The 16,288-nt window shown below is 32.0% G+C and overlaps 19 non-coding genes across 19 annotated transcripts; all 19 read left to right on the top strand.

Moving 5' to 3' along the window:
* The first annotated feature begins 24 nt into the window (after positions 1 to 24).
* Positions 25 to 97, top strand: TRNAV-AAC (transfer RNA valine (anticodon AAC)). The gene has a single exon. It is a non-coding gene; the product is annotated as a tRNA-Val (tRNA).
* Positions 98 to 965: 868 nt separating this feature from the next.
* Positions 966 to 1,038, top strand: TRNAV-CAC (transfer RNA valine (anticodon CAC)). The gene has a single exon. It is a non-coding gene; the product is annotated as a tRNA-Val (tRNA).
* Positions 1,039 to 1,466: 428 nt separating this feature from the next.
* TRNAV-AAC (transfer RNA valine (anticodon AAC)) lies at positions 1,467 to 1,539 on the top strand. The gene has a single exon. It is a non-coding gene; the product is annotated as a tRNA-Val (tRNA).
* An 869-nt stretch (positions 1,540 to 2,408) lies between these two features.
* TRNAV-CAC (transfer RNA valine (anticodon CAC)) lies at positions 2,409 to 2,481 on the top strand. The gene has a single exon. It is a non-coding gene; the product is annotated as a tRNA-Val (tRNA).
* Positions 2,482 to 3,630: 1,149 nt separating this feature from the next.
* TRNAV-AAC (transfer RNA valine (anticodon AAC)) lies at positions 3,631 to 3,703 on the top strand. The gene has a single exon. It is a non-coding gene; the product is annotated as a tRNA-Val (tRNA).
* An 868-nt stretch (positions 3,704 to 4,571) lies between these two features.
* TRNAV-CAC (transfer RNA valine (anticodon CAC)) lies at positions 4,572 to 4,644 on the top strand. Its single transcript has one exon. It is a non-coding gene; the product is annotated as a tRNA-Val (tRNA).
* Positions 4,645 to 5,072: 428 nt separating this feature from the next.
* TRNAV-AAC (transfer RNA valine (anticodon AAC)) lies at positions 5,073 to 5,145 on the top strand. Its single transcript has one exon. It is a non-coding gene; the product is annotated as a tRNA-Val (tRNA).
* An 868-nt stretch (positions 5,146 to 6,013) lies between these two features.
* Positions 6,014 to 6,086, top strand: TRNAV-CAC (transfer RNA valine (anticodon CAC)). Its single transcript has one exon. It is a non-coding gene; the product is annotated as a tRNA-Val (tRNA).
* A 1,374-nt stretch (positions 6,087 to 7,460) lies between these two features.
* Positions 7,461 to 7,533, top strand: TRNAV-CAC (transfer RNA valine (anticodon CAC)). Its single transcript has one exon. It is a non-coding gene; the product is annotated as a tRNA-Val (tRNA).
* A 428-nt stretch (positions 7,534 to 7,961) lies between these two features.
* On the top strand, positions 7,962 to 8,034 carry TRNAV-AAC (transfer RNA valine (anticodon AAC)). The gene has a single exon. It is a non-coding gene; the product is annotated as a tRNA-Val (tRNA).
* Positions 8,035 to 8,902: 868 nt separating this feature from the next.
* TRNAV-CAC (transfer RNA valine (anticodon CAC)) lies at positions 8,903 to 8,975 on the top strand. Its single transcript has one exon. It is a non-coding gene; the product is annotated as a tRNA-Val (tRNA).
* A 649-nt stretch (positions 8,976 to 9,624) lies between these two features.
* On the top strand, positions 9,625 to 9,697 carry TRNAV-CAC (transfer RNA valine (anticodon CAC)). The gene has a single exon. It is a non-coding gene; the product is annotated as a tRNA-Val (tRNA).
* A 428-nt stretch (positions 9,698 to 10,125) lies between these two features.
* Positions 10,126 to 10,198, top strand: TRNAV-AAC (transfer RNA valine (anticodon AAC)). The gene has a single exon. It is a non-coding gene; the product is annotated as a tRNA-Val (tRNA).
* A 1,590-nt stretch (positions 10,199 to 11,788) lies between these two features.
* TRNAV-CAC (transfer RNA valine (anticodon CAC)) lies at positions 11,789 to 11,861 on the top strand. Its single transcript has one exon. It is a non-coding gene; the product is annotated as a tRNA-Val (tRNA).
* A 1,151-nt stretch (positions 11,862 to 13,012) lies between these two features.
* Positions 13,013 to 13,085, top strand: TRNAV-AAC (transfer RNA valine (anticodon AAC)). The gene has a single exon. It is a non-coding gene; the product is annotated as a tRNA-Val (tRNA).
* Positions 13,086 to 13,953: 868 nt separating this feature from the next.
* On the top strand, positions 13,954 to 14,026 carry TRNAV-CAC (transfer RNA valine (anticodon CAC)). The gene has a single exon. It is a non-coding gene; the product is annotated as a tRNA-Val (tRNA).
* Positions 14,027 to 14,454: 428 nt separating this feature from the next.
* TRNAV-AAC (transfer RNA valine (anticodon AAC)) lies at positions 14,455 to 14,527 on the top strand. Its single transcript has one exon. It is a non-coding gene; the product is annotated as a tRNA-Val (tRNA).
* An 868-nt stretch (positions 14,528 to 15,395) lies between these two features.
* TRNAV-CAC (transfer RNA valine (anticodon CAC)) lies at positions 15,396 to 15,468 on the top strand. The gene has a single exon. It is a non-coding gene; the product is annotated as a tRNA-Val (tRNA).
* Positions 15,469 to 15,898: 430 nt separating this feature from the next.
* Positions 15,899 to 15,971, top strand: TRNAV-AAC (transfer RNA valine (anticodon AAC)). Its single transcript has one exon. It is a non-coding gene; the product is annotated as a tRNA-Val (tRNA).
* Positions 15,972 to 16,288: the final 317 nt, after the last annotated feature.

The raw sequence follows: 16,288 nt of genomic DNA, 5'->3' as shown, positions 1-16,288 counted from the left end.
TAGGGGTGGGATCCACGAGAGCCAGTTTCTGTAGTGTAGTGGTTATTACGTTCGCCTAACACGCGAAAGGTCCCCAGTTCGAAACTGGGCAGAAACAATCTTTTAGCTTTAGAATTTTAAAACAATGAATTTTTGGGTAAAATGCTCAATAAAAATACAATCAGATAAAAAGTTTATTTTAGCATGCCATACTGAATGTCAAAGATCATTTTTTACTGGATGATGGTCGCAAATTTTTCATGTAGTATCTGTAGTGTAGTGATTTCATGTTTGCCTCACACGTGAAAGGTCCCCAGTTCGAAATTGGCAAAAACATATTTTGTTACCTAAACGCTTTGAATTCAATAATTTATATTTTGATAAATATATACTGTTGCATTGCTCAATGAAAAAGCAAGCAAAAAATCATATTGCAGAATATCAAAAGTCAATTTCCCTTCTACCATGCATATTGGATGGTGTTGCATTCATGAAGTACCTGTAGTGTAGTATTATTCACATTTAGCCAATATGCATAAGGTTCCCCTTCAAAATTGGTCAGAAATACATTAAAAATAGATTTTTTTATTAAATACAATGATCAGAACTATTAATAAGTGAATGTGTCCTCTTGAAATGCAAAGTGGAAAAAATAGCATAGAAATTATTAGAAAATAGAAAAATAAGTTTAGAAAAAAAAATTCTATGAAAACGGTTTGCCAATGGTACTTCCCGACTCCATAGTGATGAGATCTTCAAAAGTCAGTTTCTGTATTGTAGTGGTTATCACATTCGCCTAAAACACAAAAGGTCCCCAGTTCGAAACTAGGCAGAAATGTGCTGTTATCTTTAGAATTTTAAAACAAGGGATTTTTGGTTGAAATGCCAAATAAAAATGCAATTATATAAAAAGTTTATTTCAGAATGCCATAATGTATGTCAAAGATCATTTTTTATTGGATGGCGGGAGATGCTGTTTCCATGTAGTTTCTGTAGTGTAGTGGTTATCACGTTCGCCTCACATGCGAAAGATCCCCAGTTCAAAACTGGGCAGAAACATATTTTGTTACCTAAACACTTTGAATTCAATAATTTATATTTTGATAACTATCTACTGTTGCATTGCTCAATGAAAAAGCAAGCAAAAATCATATTGCAGAATATCAAAAGTCAATTTCCCTTCTACCATGCATATTGGATGGTGTTGCATTCATGAAGTACCTGTAGTGTTGAGTTATTCACATTTACCCAATATGCATAAGGTCCCCCTTCAAAATTGGTCAGAAATACATTAAAAAAATTTTTTTTAGTAAATACAATGATCAGAATTGATAATAAGTGAATGTGTCCTCTTGAAATGCAAAGTGGAAAAATAGCGTCAAAATTATTAGAAAAAAGGAAAAAAGTTTAGAAAAAATTATATTTCTAAGAAAAGCATGTGTCATTTGTACTTCCAGACTAGATAGTGATGGGCCCCACAAGAGTCAGTTTCTGTAGTGTAGTGGTTATCACGTTCGCCTAACACGCGAAAGGTCCCCAGTTCAAAACTGGGCAGAAACAATCTTTTAGCTTCAGAATTTTAAAACAATGAATTTTTGGGTAAAATGCTCAATAAAAATACAATCAGATAAAAAGTTTATTTTAGCATGCCATACTGAATGTCAAAGATCATTTTTTATTGGATGATGGTCGCAAATTTTTCATGTAGTATCTGTAGTGTGGTGATTTCATGTTTGCCTCACACGTGAAAGGTCCCCAGTTCGAAATTGGCAGAAACATATTTTGTGACCTAAACACTTTGAATTCAATAATTTATATTTTGATAACTATATACTGTTGCATTGCTCAATGAAAAAGCAAGCAAAAAAATCATATTGCAGAATATCAAAAGTCAATTTCCCTTCTACCATGCATATTGGATGGTGTTGCATTCATGAAGTACCTGTAGTGTAGTATTATTCACATTTAGCCAATATGCATAAGGTTCCCCTTCAAAATTGGTCAGAAATACATTAAAAATAGATTTTTTTATTAAATACAATGATCAGAACTATTAATAAGTGAATGTGTCCTCTTGAAATGCAAAGTGGAAAAAATAGCATAGAAATTATTAGAAAATAGAAAAATAAGTTTAGAAAAAAAAATTCTATGAAAACGGTTTGCCAATGGTACTTCCCGACTCCATAGTGATGAGATCTTCAAAAGTCAGTTTCTGTATTGTAGTGGTTATCACATTCGCCTAAAACACAAAAGGTCCCCAGTTCGAAACTGGGCAGAAATGTGCTGTTATCTTTAGAATTTTAAAACAAGGGATTTTTGGTTGAAATGCCAAATAAAAATGCAATTATATAAAAAGTTTATTTCAGAATGCCATAATGTATGTCAAAGATCATTTTTTATTGGATGGTGGGAGATGCTGTTTCCATGTAGTTTCTGTAGTGTAGTGGTTATCACGTTCGCCTCACATGCGAAAGATCCCCAGTTCAAAACTGGGCAGAAACATATTTTGTTACCTAAACACTTTGAATTCAATAATTTATATTTTGATAACTATCTACTGTTGCATTGCTCAATGAAAAAGCAAGCAAAAATCATATTGCAGAATATCAAAAGTCAATTTCCCTTCTACCATGCATATTGGATGGTGTTGCATTCATGAAGTACCTGTAGTGTTGAGTTATTCACATTTACCCAATATGCATAAGGTCCCCCTTCAAAATTGGTCAGAAATACATTAAAAAATTTTTTTTTAGTAAATACAATGATCAGAATTGATAATAAGTGAATGTGTCCTCTTGAAATGCAAAGTGGAAAAATAGCGTCAAAATTATTAGAAAATAGGAAAAAAAGTTTAGAAAAAATTATATTTCTAAGAAAAGCATGTGTCATTTGTACTTCCAGACTAGATAGTGATAGGACCCACAAGAGTCGGTTTCTGTAGTGTAGTGGTTATCATGTTCGCCAAACACGCAAAAGGTCCCCAGTTCAAAACTGGGCAAAAACAATCTTTTAGCTTTAGAATTTTAAAACAATGAATTTTTGGGTAAAATGCTCAATAAAAATACAATCAGATAAAAAGTTTATTTTAGCATGCCATACTGAATGTCAAAGATCATTTTTTATTGGATGATGGTCGCAAATTTTTCATGTAGTATCTGTAGTGTAGTGATTTCATGTTTGCCTCACACGTGAAAGGTCCCCAGTTCGAAATTGGCAGAAACATATTTTGTTACCTAAACACTTTGAATTCAATAATTTATATTTTGATAAATATATACTGTTGCATTGCTCAATGAAAAAGCAAGCAAAAAATAATATTGCAGAATATCAAAAGTCAATTTCCCTTCTACCATGCATATTGGATGGTGTTGCATTCATGAAGTACCTGTAGTGTAGAGTTATTCACATTTACCCAATATGCATAAGGTCCCCCTTCAAAATTGGTCAGAAATACATTAAAAAATATTTTTTTAGTAAATACAATGATCAGAATTGATAATAAGTGAATGTGTCCTCTTGAAATGCAAAGTGGAAAAATAGCGTCAAAAATATTAGAAAATAGGAAAAAAGTTTAGAAAAAATTATATTTCTAAGAAAAGCATGTGTCATTTGTACTTCCAGACTAGATAGGGGTGGGATCCACGAGAGTCAGTTTCTGTAGTGTAGTGGTTATTACGTTCGCCTAACACGCGAAAGGTCCCCAGTTCGAAACTGGGCAGAAACAATTTTTTAGCTTTAGAATTGTAAAACAATGAATTTTTGGGTAAAATGCTCAATAAAAATACAATCAGATAAAAAGTTTATTTTAGCATGCCATACTGAATGTCAAAGATCATTTTTTATTGGATGATGGTCGCAAATTTTTCATGTAGTATCTGTAGTGTAGTGATTTCATGTTTGCCTCACACGTGAAAGGTCCCCAGTTCGAAATTGGCAAAAACATATTTTGTTACCTAAACGCTTTGAATTCAATAATTTATATTTTGATAAATATATACTGTTGCATTGCTCAATGAAAAAGCAAGCAAAAAATCATATTGCAGAATATCAAAAGTCAATTTCCCTTCTACCATGCATATTGGATGGTGTTGCATTCATGAAGTACCTGTAGTGTAGTATTATTCACATTTAGCCAATATGCATAAGGTTCCCCTTCAAAATTGGTCAGAAATACATTAAAAATAGATTTTTTTATTAAATACAATGATCAGAACTATTAATAAGTGAATGTGTCCTCTTGAAATGCAAAGTGGAAAAAATAGCATAGAAATTATTAGAAAATAGAAAAATAAGTTTAGAAAAAAAAATTCTATGAAAACGGTTTGCCAATGGTACTTCCCGACTCCATAGTGATGAGATCTTCAAAAGTCAGTTTCTGTATTGTAGTGGTTATCACATTCGCCTAAAACACAAAAGGTCCCCAGTTCGAAACTGGGCAGAAATGTGCTGTTATCTTTAGAATTTTAAAACAAGGGATTTTTGGTTGAAATGCCAAATAAAAATGCAATCATATAAAAAGTTTATTTCAGAATGCCATAATGTATGTCAAAGATCATTTTTTATTGGATGGCGGGAGATGCTGTTTCCATGTAGTTTCTGTAGTGTAGTGGTTATCACGTTCGCCTCACACGCGAAAGATCCCCAGTTCAAAACTGGGCAGAAACATATTTTGTTACCTAAACACTTTGAATTCAATAATTTATATTTTGATAACTATCTACTGTTGCATGGCTCAATGAAAAAGCAAGCAAAAATCATATTGCAGAATATCAAAAGTCAATTTCCCTTATACCATGCATATTGGATGGTGTTGCATTCATGAAGTACCTGTAGTGTAGAGTTATTCACATTTACCCAATATGCATAAGGTCCCCCTTCAAAATTGGTCAGAAATACATTAAAAAATATTTTTTTAGTAAATACAATGATCAGAATTGATAATAAGTGAATGCGTCCTCTTGAAATGCAAAGTGGAAAAATAGCGTCAAAATTATTAGAAAATAGGAAAAAAGTTTAGAAAAAATTATATTTCTAAGAAAAGCATGTGTCATTTGTACTTCCAGACTAGATAGTGATGGGACCCACAAGAGTCAGTTTCTGTAGTGTAGTGGTTATCACGTTCGCCTAACATGCGAAAGGTCCCCAGTTCAAAACTGGGCAGAAACAATCTTTTAGCTTTAGAATTTTAAAACAATGAATTTTTGGGTAAAATGCTCAATAAAAATACAATCAGATAAAAAGTTTATTTTAGCATGCCATACTGAATGTCAAAGATCATTTTTTATTGGATGATAGTCGCAAATTTTTCATGTAGTATCTGTAGTGTAGTGATTTCATGTTTGCCTCACACGTGAAAGGTCCCCAGTTCGAAATTGGCAGAAACATATTTTGTTACCTAAACACTTTGAATTCAATAATTTATATTTTGATAACTATATACTGTTGCATTGCTCAATGAAAAAGCAAGCAAAAAATCATATTGCAGAATATCAAAAGTCAATTTCCCTTCTACCATGCATATTGGATGGTGTTGCATTCATGAAGTACCTGTAGTGTAGTATTATTCACATTTAGCGAATATGCATAAGGTTCCCCTTCAAAATTGGTCAGAAATACATTAAAAATAGATTTTTTTATTAAATACAATGATCAGAACTATTAATAAGTGAATGTGTCCTCTTGAAATGCAAAGTGGAAAAAATAGCATAGAAATTATTAGAAAATAGAAAAATAAGTTTAGAAAAAAAAATTCTAAGAAAACGGTTTGCCAATGGTACTTCCCGACTCCATAGCGATGAGATCTTCAAAAGTCAGTTTCTGTATTGTAGTGGTTATCACATTCGCCTAAAACACAAAAGGTCCCCAGTTCGAAACTGGGCAGAAATGTGCTGTTATCTTTAGAATTTTAAAACAAGGGATTTTTGGTTGAAATGCCAAATAAAAATGCAATCATATAAAAAGTTTATTTCAGAATGCCATAATGTATGTCAAAGATCATTTTTTATTAGATGGCGGGAGACGCTGTTTCCATGTAGTTTCTGTAGTGTAGTGGTTATCACTTTCGCCTCACACGCGAAAGGTCCTCAGTTCAAAACTGGGCAGAAACATATTTTGTTACCTAAACACTTTGAATTCAATAATTTATATTTTGATAACTATCTACTGTTGCATTGCTCAATGAAAAAGCAAGCAAAAATCATATTGCAGAATATGAAAAGTCAATTTCCCTTCTACCATGCATTATTGGATGGTGTTGCATTCATGAAGTACCTGTAGTGTAGAGTTATTCACATTTACCCAATATGCATAAGGTCCCCCTTCAAAATTGGTCAGAAATACATTAAAAAAATATTTTTTTTAGTAAATACAATGATCAGAATTGATAATAAGTGAATGTGTCCTCTTGAAATGCAAAGTGGAAAAATAGCGTCAAAATTATTAGAAAATAGGAAAAAAAGTTTAGAAAAAATTATATTTCTAAGAAAAGCATGTGTCATTTGTACTTCCAGACTAGATAGTGATAGGACCCACAGGAGTCAGTTTCTGTAGTGTAGTGGTTATCACGTTCGCCTAACACGCAAAAGGTCCCCAGTTCAAAATTGGGCAAAAACAATCTTTTAGCTTTAGAATTTTAAAACAATGAATTTTTGGGTAAAATGCTCAATAAAAATACAATCAGATAAAAAGTTTATTTTAGCATGCCATACTGAATGTCAAAGATCATTTTTTATTGGATGATGGTCGCAAATTTTTCATGTAGTATCTGTAGTGTAGTGATTTCATGTTTGCCTCACACGTGAAAGGTCCCCAGTTCGAAATTGGCAGAAACATATTTTGTTACCTAAGCACTTTGAATTCAATAATTTATATTTTGATAAATATATACTGTTGCATTGCTCAATGAAAAAGCAAGCAAAAAATCATATTGCAGAATATCAAAAGTCAATTTCCCTTCTACCATGCATATTGGATGGTGTTGCATTCATGAAGTACCTGTAGTGTAGTATTATTCACATTTAGCCAATATGCATAAGGTTCCCCTTCAAAATTGGTCAGAAATACATTAAAAATAGATTTTTTTATTAAATACAATGATCAGAACTATTAATAAGTGAATGTGTCCTCTTGAAATGCAAAGTGGAAAAAATAGCATAGAAATTATTAGAAAATAGAAAAATAAGTTTAGAAAAAAAAAATTCTAAGAAAACGGTTTGCCAATGGTACTTCCCGACTCCATAGTGATGAGATCTTCAAAAGTCAGTTTCTGTATTGTAGTGGTTATCACATTCGCCTAAAACACAAAAGGTCCCCAGTTCGAAACTGGGCAGAAATGTGCTGTTATCTTTAGAATTTTAAAACAAGGGATTTTTGGTTGAAATGCCAAATAAAAATGCAATCATATAAAAATTTTATTATAGAATGCCATAATGTATGTCAAAGATCATTTTTTATTGGATGGCGGGAAATGCTGTTTTCATGTAGTTTCTGTAGTGTAGTGGTTATCACGTTTGCCTCACACGCGAAAGGTCCCCAGTTCGAAACTGGGCAGAAACATATTTTGTTACCTAAACACTTTGAATTCAATAATTTATATTTTGATAACTATCTACTGTTGCATTGCTCAATGAAAAAGCAAGCAAAAATCATATTGCAGAATATCAAAAGTCAATTTCCCTTCTACCATGCATATTGGATGGTGTTGCATTCATGAAGTACCTGTAGTGTAGAGTTATTCACATTTACCCAATATGCATAAGGTCCCCCTTCAAAATTGGTCAGAAATACATTAAAAAATATTTTTTTAGTAAATACAATGATCAGAATTGATAATAAGTGAATGTGTCCTCTTGAAATGCAAAGTGGAAAAATAGCGTCAAAATTATTAGAAAATAGGAAAAAAGTTTAGAAAAAATTATATTTCTAAGAAAAGCATGTGTCATTTGTACTTCCAGACTAGATAGTGATGGGATCCACGAGAGTCAGTTTCTGTAGTGTAGTGGTTATCACGTTCGCCTAACACGCGAAAGGTCCCCAGTTCGAAACTGGGCAGAAACAATCTCTTAGCCTTAGAATTTTAAAACAATGAATTTTTGGGTAAAATGCTCAATAAAAATACAATCAGATAAAAAGTTTATTTTAGCATGCCATACTGAATGTCAAAGATCATTTTTTATTGGATGATGGTCGCAAATTTTTCATGTAGTATCTGTAGTGTAGTGATTTCATGTTTGCCTCACACGTGAAAGGTCCCCAGTTCGAAATTGGCAGAAACATATTTTGTTACCTAAACACTTTGAATTCAATAATTTATATTTTGATAAATATATACTGTTGCATTGCTCAATAAAAAAGCAAGCAAAAAATCATATTGCAGAATATCAAAAGTCAATTTCCCTTCTACCATGCATATTGGATGGTGTTGCATTCAGGAAGTACCTGTAGTGTAGTATTATTCACATTTAGCCAATATGCATAAGTTTCCCCTTCAAAATTGGTCAGAAATACATTAAAAAAAGATTTTTTTATTAAATACAATGATCAGAACTATTAATAAGTGAATGTGTCCTCTTGAAATGCAAAGTGGAAAAAATAGCATAGAAATTATTAGAAAATAGAAAAATAAGTTTAGAAAAAAAAATTCTAAGAAAACGGTTTGCCAATGGTACTTCCCGACTCGATAGTAATGAGATCTTCAAAAGTCAGTTTCTGTATTGTAGTGGTTATCACATTCGCCTAAAACACAAAAGGTCCCCAGTTCGAAACTGGGCAGAAATGTGCTGTTATCTTTAGAATTTTAAAACAAGGGATTTTTGGTTGAAATGCCAAATAAAAATGCAATCATATAAAAAGTTTATTTCAGAATGCCATAATGTATGTCAAAGATCATTTTTTATTGGATGGCGGGAGATGCTGTTTCCTTGTAGTTTCTGTAGTGTAGTGGTTATCACGTTTGCCTCACACGCGAAAGATCCCCAGTTCAAAACTGGGCAGAAACATATTTTGTTACCTAAACACTTTGAATTCAATAATTTATATTTTGATAACTATCTACTGTTGCATTGCTCAATGAAAAAGCAAGCAAAAATCATATTGCAGAATATCAAAAGTCAATTTCCCTTCTACCATGCATATTGGATGGTGTTGCATTCATGAAGTACCTGTAGTGTAGTATTATTCACATTTAGCCAATATGCATAAGGTTCCCCTTCAAAATTGGTCAGAAATACATTAAAAATAGATTTTTTTATTAAATACAATGATCAGAACTATTAATAAGTGAATGTGTCCTCTTGAAATGCAAAGTGGACAAAATAGCATAGAAATTATTAGAAAATAGAAAAATAAGTTTAGAAAAAAAAATTCTATGAAAACGGTTTGCCAATGGTACTTCCCGACTCCATAGTGATGAGATCTTCAAAAGTCAGTTTCTGTATTGTAGTGGTTATCACATTCGCCTAAAACACAAAAGGTCCCCAGTTCGAAACTGGGCAGAAATGTGCTGTTATCTTTAGAATTTTAAAACAAGGGATTTTTGGTTGAAATGCCAAATAAAAATGCAATCATATAAAAAGTTTATTTCAGAATGCCATAATGTATGTCAAAGATCATTTTTTATTGGATGGCGGGAGATGCTGTTTCCATGTGGTTTCTGTAGTGTAGTGGTTATCACGTTCGCCTCACACGCGAAAGGTCCTCAGTTCAAAACTGGGCAGAAACATCTTTTGTTACCTAAACACTTTGAATTCAATAATTTATATTTTGATAACTATCTACTGTTGCATTGCTCAATGAAAAAGCAAGCAAAAATCATATTGCAGAATATCAAAAGTCAATTTCCCTTCTACCATGCATATTGGATGGTGTTGCATTCATGAAGTACCTGTAGTGTAGAGTTATTCACATTTACCCAATATGCATAAGGTCCCCCTTCAAAATTGGTCAGAAATACATTAAAAAATATTTTTTTAGTAAATACAATGATCAGAATTGATAATAAGTGAATGTGTCCTCTTGAAATGCAAAGTGGAAAAATAGCGTCAAAATTATTAGAAAATAGGAAAAAAGTTTAGAAAAAATTATATTTCTAAGAAAAGCATGTGTCATTTGTACTTCCAGACTAGATAGTGATGGGATCCTCGAGAGTCAGTTTCTGTAGTGTAGTGGTTATCACGTTCGCCTAACACGCGAAAGGTCCCCAGTTTGAAACTGGGCAGAAACAATCTTTTAGCTTTAGAATTTTAAAACAATGAATTTTTGGGTAAAATGCTCAATAAAAATACAATCAGATAAAAAGTTTATTTTAGCATGCCATACTGAATGTCAAAGATCATTTTTTATTGGGTGATGGTCGCAAATTTTTCATGTAGTATCTGTAGTGTAGTGATTTCATGTTTGCCTCACACGTGAAAGGTCCCCAGTTCGAAATTGGCAAAAACATATTTTGTTACATAAACGCTTTGAATTCAATAATTTATATTTTGATAAATATATACTGTTGCATTGCTCAATGAAAAAGCAAGCAAAAAATCATATTGCAGAATATCAAAAGTCAATTTCCCTTCTACCATGCATATTGGATGGTGTTGCATTCAGGAAGTACCTGTAGTGTAGAGTTATTCACATTTACCCAATATGCATAAGGTCCCCCTTCAAAATTGGTCAGAAATACATTAAAAAAATATTTTTTTAGTAAATACAATGATCAGAATTGATAATAAGTGAATGTGTCCTCTTGAAATGCAAAGTGGAAAAATAGCGTCAAAATTATTAGAAAATAGGAAAAAAAGTTTAGAAAAAATTATATTTCTAAGAAAAGCATGTGTCATTTGTACTTCCAGACTAGATAGTGATGGGACCCACAAGAGTCAGTTTCTTTAGTGTAGTGGTTATCACGTTCGCCTAACACGCAAAAGGTCCCCAATTCAAAACTGTGCAAAAACAATCTTTTAGCTTTAGAATTTTAAAACAATGAATTTTTAGGTAAAATGCTCAATAAAAATACAATCAGATAAAAAGTTTATTTTAGCATGCCATACTGAATGTTAAAGATAATTTTTTATTGGATGATGGTCGCAAATTTTTCATGTAGTATCTGTAGTGTAGTGATTTCATGTTTGCCTCACACGTGAAAGGTCCCCGGTTCGAAATTGGCAGAAACATAATTTGTTACCTAAACACTTTGAATTCAATAATTTATATTTTGATAAATATATACTGTTGCATTGCTCAATGAAAAAGCAAGCAAAAAATCATATTGCAGAATATCAAAAGTCAATTTCCCTTCTACCATGCATATTGGATGGTGTTGCATTCATGAAGTACCTGTAGTGTAGTATTATTCACATTTAGCGAATATGCATAAGGTTCCCCTTCAAAATTGGTCAGAAATACATTAAAAATAGATTTTTTTATTAAATACAATGATCAGAACTATTAGTAAGTGAATGTGTCCTCTTGAAATGCAAAGTGGAAAAAATAGCATAGAAATTATTAGAAAATAGAAAAATAAGTTTAGAAAAAAAAATTCTATGAAAACGGTTTGCCAATGGTACTTCCTGACTCCATAGTGATGAGATCTTCAAAAGTCAGTTTCTGTATTGTAGTGGTTATCACATTCGCCTAAAACACAAAAGGTCCCCAGTTCGAAACTGGGCAGAAATGTGCTGTTATCTTTAGAATTTTAAAACAAGGGATTTTTGGTTGAAATGCCAAATAAAAATGCAATCATATAAAAAGTTTATTTCAGAATGCCATAATGTATGTCAAAGATCATTTTTTATTGGATGGCGGGAGACGCTGTTTCCATGTAGTTTCTGTAGTGTAGTGGTTATCACTTTCGCCTCACACGCGAAAGGTCCTAAGTTCAAAACTGGGCAGAAACATATTTTGTTACCTAAACACTTTGAATTCAATAATTTATATTTTGATAACTATCTACTGTTGCATTGCTCAATGAAAAAGCAAGCAAAAATCATATTGCAGAATATCAAAAGTCAATTTCCCTTCTACCATGCATATTGGATGGTGTTGCATTCATGAAGTACCTGTAGTGTAGAGTTATTCACATTTACCCAATATGCATAAGGTCCCCCTTCAAAATTGGTCAGAAATACATTAAAAAAATATTTTTTTTAGTAAATACAATGATCAGAATTGATAATAAGTGAATGTGTCCTCTTGAAATGCAAAGTGGAAAAATAGCGTCAAAATTATTAGAAAATAGGAAAAAAAGTTTAGAAAAAATTATATTTCTAAGAAAAGCATGTGTCATTTGTACTTCCAGACTAGATAGTGATAGTACCCACAAGAGTCGGTTTCTGTAGTGTAGTGGTTATCACGTTCGCCAAACACGCAAAAGGTACCCAGTTCAAAACTGGGCAAAAACAATCTTTTAGCTTTAGAATTTTAAAACAATGAATTTTTGGGTAAAATGCTCAATAAAAATACAATCAGATAAAAAGTTTATTTTAGCATGCCATACTGAATGTCAAAGATCATTTTTTATTGGATGATGGTCGCAAATTTTTCATGTAGTATCTGTAGTGTAGTGATTTCATGTTTGCCTCACACGTGAAAGGTCCCCAGTTCGAAATTGGCAGAAACATATTTTGTTACCTAAACACTTTGAATTCAATAATTTATATTTTGATAAATATATACTGTTGCATTGCTCAATGAAAAAGCAAGCAAAAAATCATATTGCAGAATATCAAAAGTCAATTTCCCTTCTACCATGCATATTGGATGGTGTTGCATTCATGAAGTACCTGTAGTGTAGAGTTATTCACATTTACCCAATATGCATAAGGTCCCCCTTCAAAATTGGTCAGAAATACATTAAAAAATATTTTTTTAGTAAATACAATGATCAGAATTGATAATAAGTGAATGTGTCCTCTTGAAATGCAAAGTGGAAAAATAGCGTCAAAAATATTAGAAAATAGGAAAAAAGTTTAGAAAAAATTATATTTCTAAGAAAAGCATGTGTCATTTGTACTTCCAGACTAGATAGGGGTGGGATCCACGAGAGTCAGTTTCTGTAGTGTAGTGGTTATTACGTTTGCCTAACACGCGAAAGGTCCCCAGTTCGAAACTGGGCAGAAACAATCTTTTAGCTTTAGAATTTTAAAACAATGAATTTTTGGGTAAAATGCTCAATAAAAATACAATCAGATAAAAAGTTTATTTTAGCATGCCATACTGAATGTCAAAGATCATTTTTTATTGGATGATGGTCGCAAATTTTTCATGTAGTATCTGTAGTGTAGTGATTTCATGTTTGCCTCACACGTGAAAGGTCCCCAGTTCGAAATTGGCAAAAACATATTTTGTTACCTAAACGCTTTGAATTCAATAATTTATATTTTGATAAATATATACTGTTGCATTGCTCAATGAAAAAGCAAGCAAAAAATCATATTGCAGAATATCAAAAGTCAATTTCCCTTCTACCATGCATATTGGATGGTGTTGCATTCATGAAGTACCTGTAGTGTAGTATTATTCACATTTAGCCAATATGCATAAGGTTCCCCTTCAAAATTGGTCAGAAATACATTAAAAATAGATTTTTTTATTAAATACAATGATCAGAACTATTAATAAGTGAATGTGTCCTCTTGAAATGCAAAGTGGAAAAAATAGCATAGAAATTATTAGAAAATAGAAAAATAAGTTTAGAAAAAAAAATTCTATGAAAACGGTTTGCCAATGGTACTTCCCGACTCCATAGTGATGAGATCTTCAAAAGTCAGTTTCTGTATTGTAGTGGTTATCACATTCGCCTAAAACACAAAAGGTCCCCAGTTCGAAACTGGGCAGAAATGTGCTGTTATCTTTAGAATTTTAAAACAAGGGATTTTTGGTTGAAATGCCAAATAAAAATGCAATCATATAAAAAGTTTATTTCAGAATGCCATAATGTATGTCAAAGATCATTTTTTATTGGATGGCGGGAGATGCTGTTTCCATGTAGTTTCTGTAGTGTAGTGGTTATCACGTTCGCCTCACACGCGAAAGATCCCCAGTTCAAAACTGGGCAGAAACATATTTTGTTACCTAAACACTTTGAATTCAATAATTTATATTTTGATAACTATCTACTGTTGCATGGCTCAATGAAAAAGCAAGCAAAAATCATATTGCAGAATATCAAAAGTCAATTTCCCTTATACCATGCATATTGGATGGTGTTGCATTCATGAAGTACCTGTAGTGTAGAGTTATTCACATTTACCCAATATGCATAAGGTCCCCCTTCAAAATTGGTCAGAAATACATTAAAAAATATTTTTTTAGTAAATACAATGATCAGAATTGATAATAAGTGAATGCGTCCTCTTGAAATGCAAAGTGGAAAAATAGCGTCAAAATTATTAGAAAATAGGAAAAAAGTTTAGAAAAAATTATATTTCTAAGAAAAGCATGTGTCATTTGTACTTCCAGACTAGATAGTGATGGGATCCACGAGAGTCAGTTTCTGTAGTGTAGTGGTTATCATGTTCGCCTAACACGCGAAAGGTCCCCGGTTCGAAACTGGGCAGAAACAATCTTTTAGCTTTAGAATTTTAAAACAATGAATTTTTGGGTAAAATGCTCAATAAAAATACAATCAGATAAAAAGTTTATTTTAGCATGCCATACTGAATGTCAAAGATCATTTTTTATTGGATGATGGTCGCAAATTTTTCATGTAGTATCTGTAGTGTGGTGATTTCATGTTTGCCTCACACGTGAAAGGTCCCCAGTTCGAAATTGGCAGAAACATATTTTGTGACCTAAACACTTTGAATTCAATAATTTATATTTTGATAACTATATACTGTTGCATTGCTCAATGAAAAAGCAAGCAAAAAAATCATATTGCAGAATATCAAAAGTCAATTTCCCTTCTACCATGCATATTGGATGGTGTTGCATTCATGAAGTACCTGTAGTGTAGTATTATTCACATTTAGCGAATATGCATAAGGATCCCCTTCAAAATTGGTCAGAAATACATTAAAAATAGATTTTTTTTTAAATACAATGATCAGAACTATTAATAAGTGAATGTGTCCTCTTGAAATGCAAAGTGGAAAAAATAGCATAGAAATTATTAGAAAATAGAAAAATAAGTTTAGAAAAAAAAATTCTAAGAAAACGGTTTGCCAATGGTACTTCCCGACTCCATAGTGATGAGATCTTCAAAAGTCAGTTTCTGTATTGTAGTGGTTATCACATTCGCCTAAAACACAAAAGGTCCCCAGTTCGAAACTGGGCAGAAATGTGCTGTTATCTTTAGAATTTTAAAACAAGGGATTTTTGGTTGAAATGCCAAATAAAAATGCAATCATATAAAAAGTTTATTTCAGAATGCCATAATGTATGTCAAAGATAATTTTTTATTGGATGGCGGAAGATGCTGTTTCCATGTAGTTTCTGTAGTGTAGTGGTTATCACTTTCGCCTCACACGCGAAAGGTCCTCAGTTCAAAACTGGGCAGAAACATATTTTGTTACCTAAACACTTTGAATTCAATAATTTATATTTTGATAACTATCTACTGTTGCATTGCTTAATGAAAAAGCAAGCAAAAATCATATTGCAGAATATCAAAAGTCAATTTCCCTTCTACCATGCATATTGGATGGTGTTGCATTCATGAAGTACCTGTAGTGTAGAGTTATTCACATTTACCCAATATGCATAAGGTCCCCCTTCAAAATTGGTCAGAAATACATTAAAAAAACATTTATTTAGTAAATACAATGATCAGAATTGATAATAAGTGAATGTGTCCTCTTGAAATGCAAAGTGGAAAAATAGCATCAAAATTATTAGAAAATAGGAAAAAAAGTTTAGAAAAAATTATATTTCTAAGAAAAGCATGTGTCATTTGTACTTCCAGACTAGATAGTGATGGGACCCACAAGAGTCAGTTTCTGTAGTGTAGTGGTTATCACGTTCGCCTAACATGCGAAAGGTCCCCAGTTCAAAACTGGGCAGAAACAATCTTTTAGCTTTAGAATTTTAAAACAATGAATTTTTGGGTAAAATGCTCAATAAAAATACAATCAGATAAAAAGTTTATTTTAGCATGCCATACTGAATGTCAAAGATCATTTTTTATTGGATGATAGTCGCAAATTTTTCATGTAGTATCTGTAGTGTAGTGATTTCATGTTTGCCTCACACGTGAAAGGTCCCCAGTTCGAAATTGGCAGAAACATATTTTGTTACCTAAACACTTTGAATTCAATAATTTATATTTTGATAACTATATACTGTTGCATTGCTCAATGAAAAAGCAAGCAAAAAATCATATTGC

Source organism: Pseudophryne corroboree, chromosome 4, assembly GCF_028390025.1.
Source record: "Pseudophryne corroboree isolate aPseCor3 chromosome 4, aPseCor3.hap2, whole genome shotgun sequence".
Lineage (NCBI taxonomy): Eukaryota > Metazoa > Chordata > Amphibia > Anura > Myobatrachidae > Pseudophryne > Pseudophryne corroboree.
Note: the sequence above shows the minus strand (reverse complement) of the source record. Positions and strands in the feature narration are given on the sequence as shown.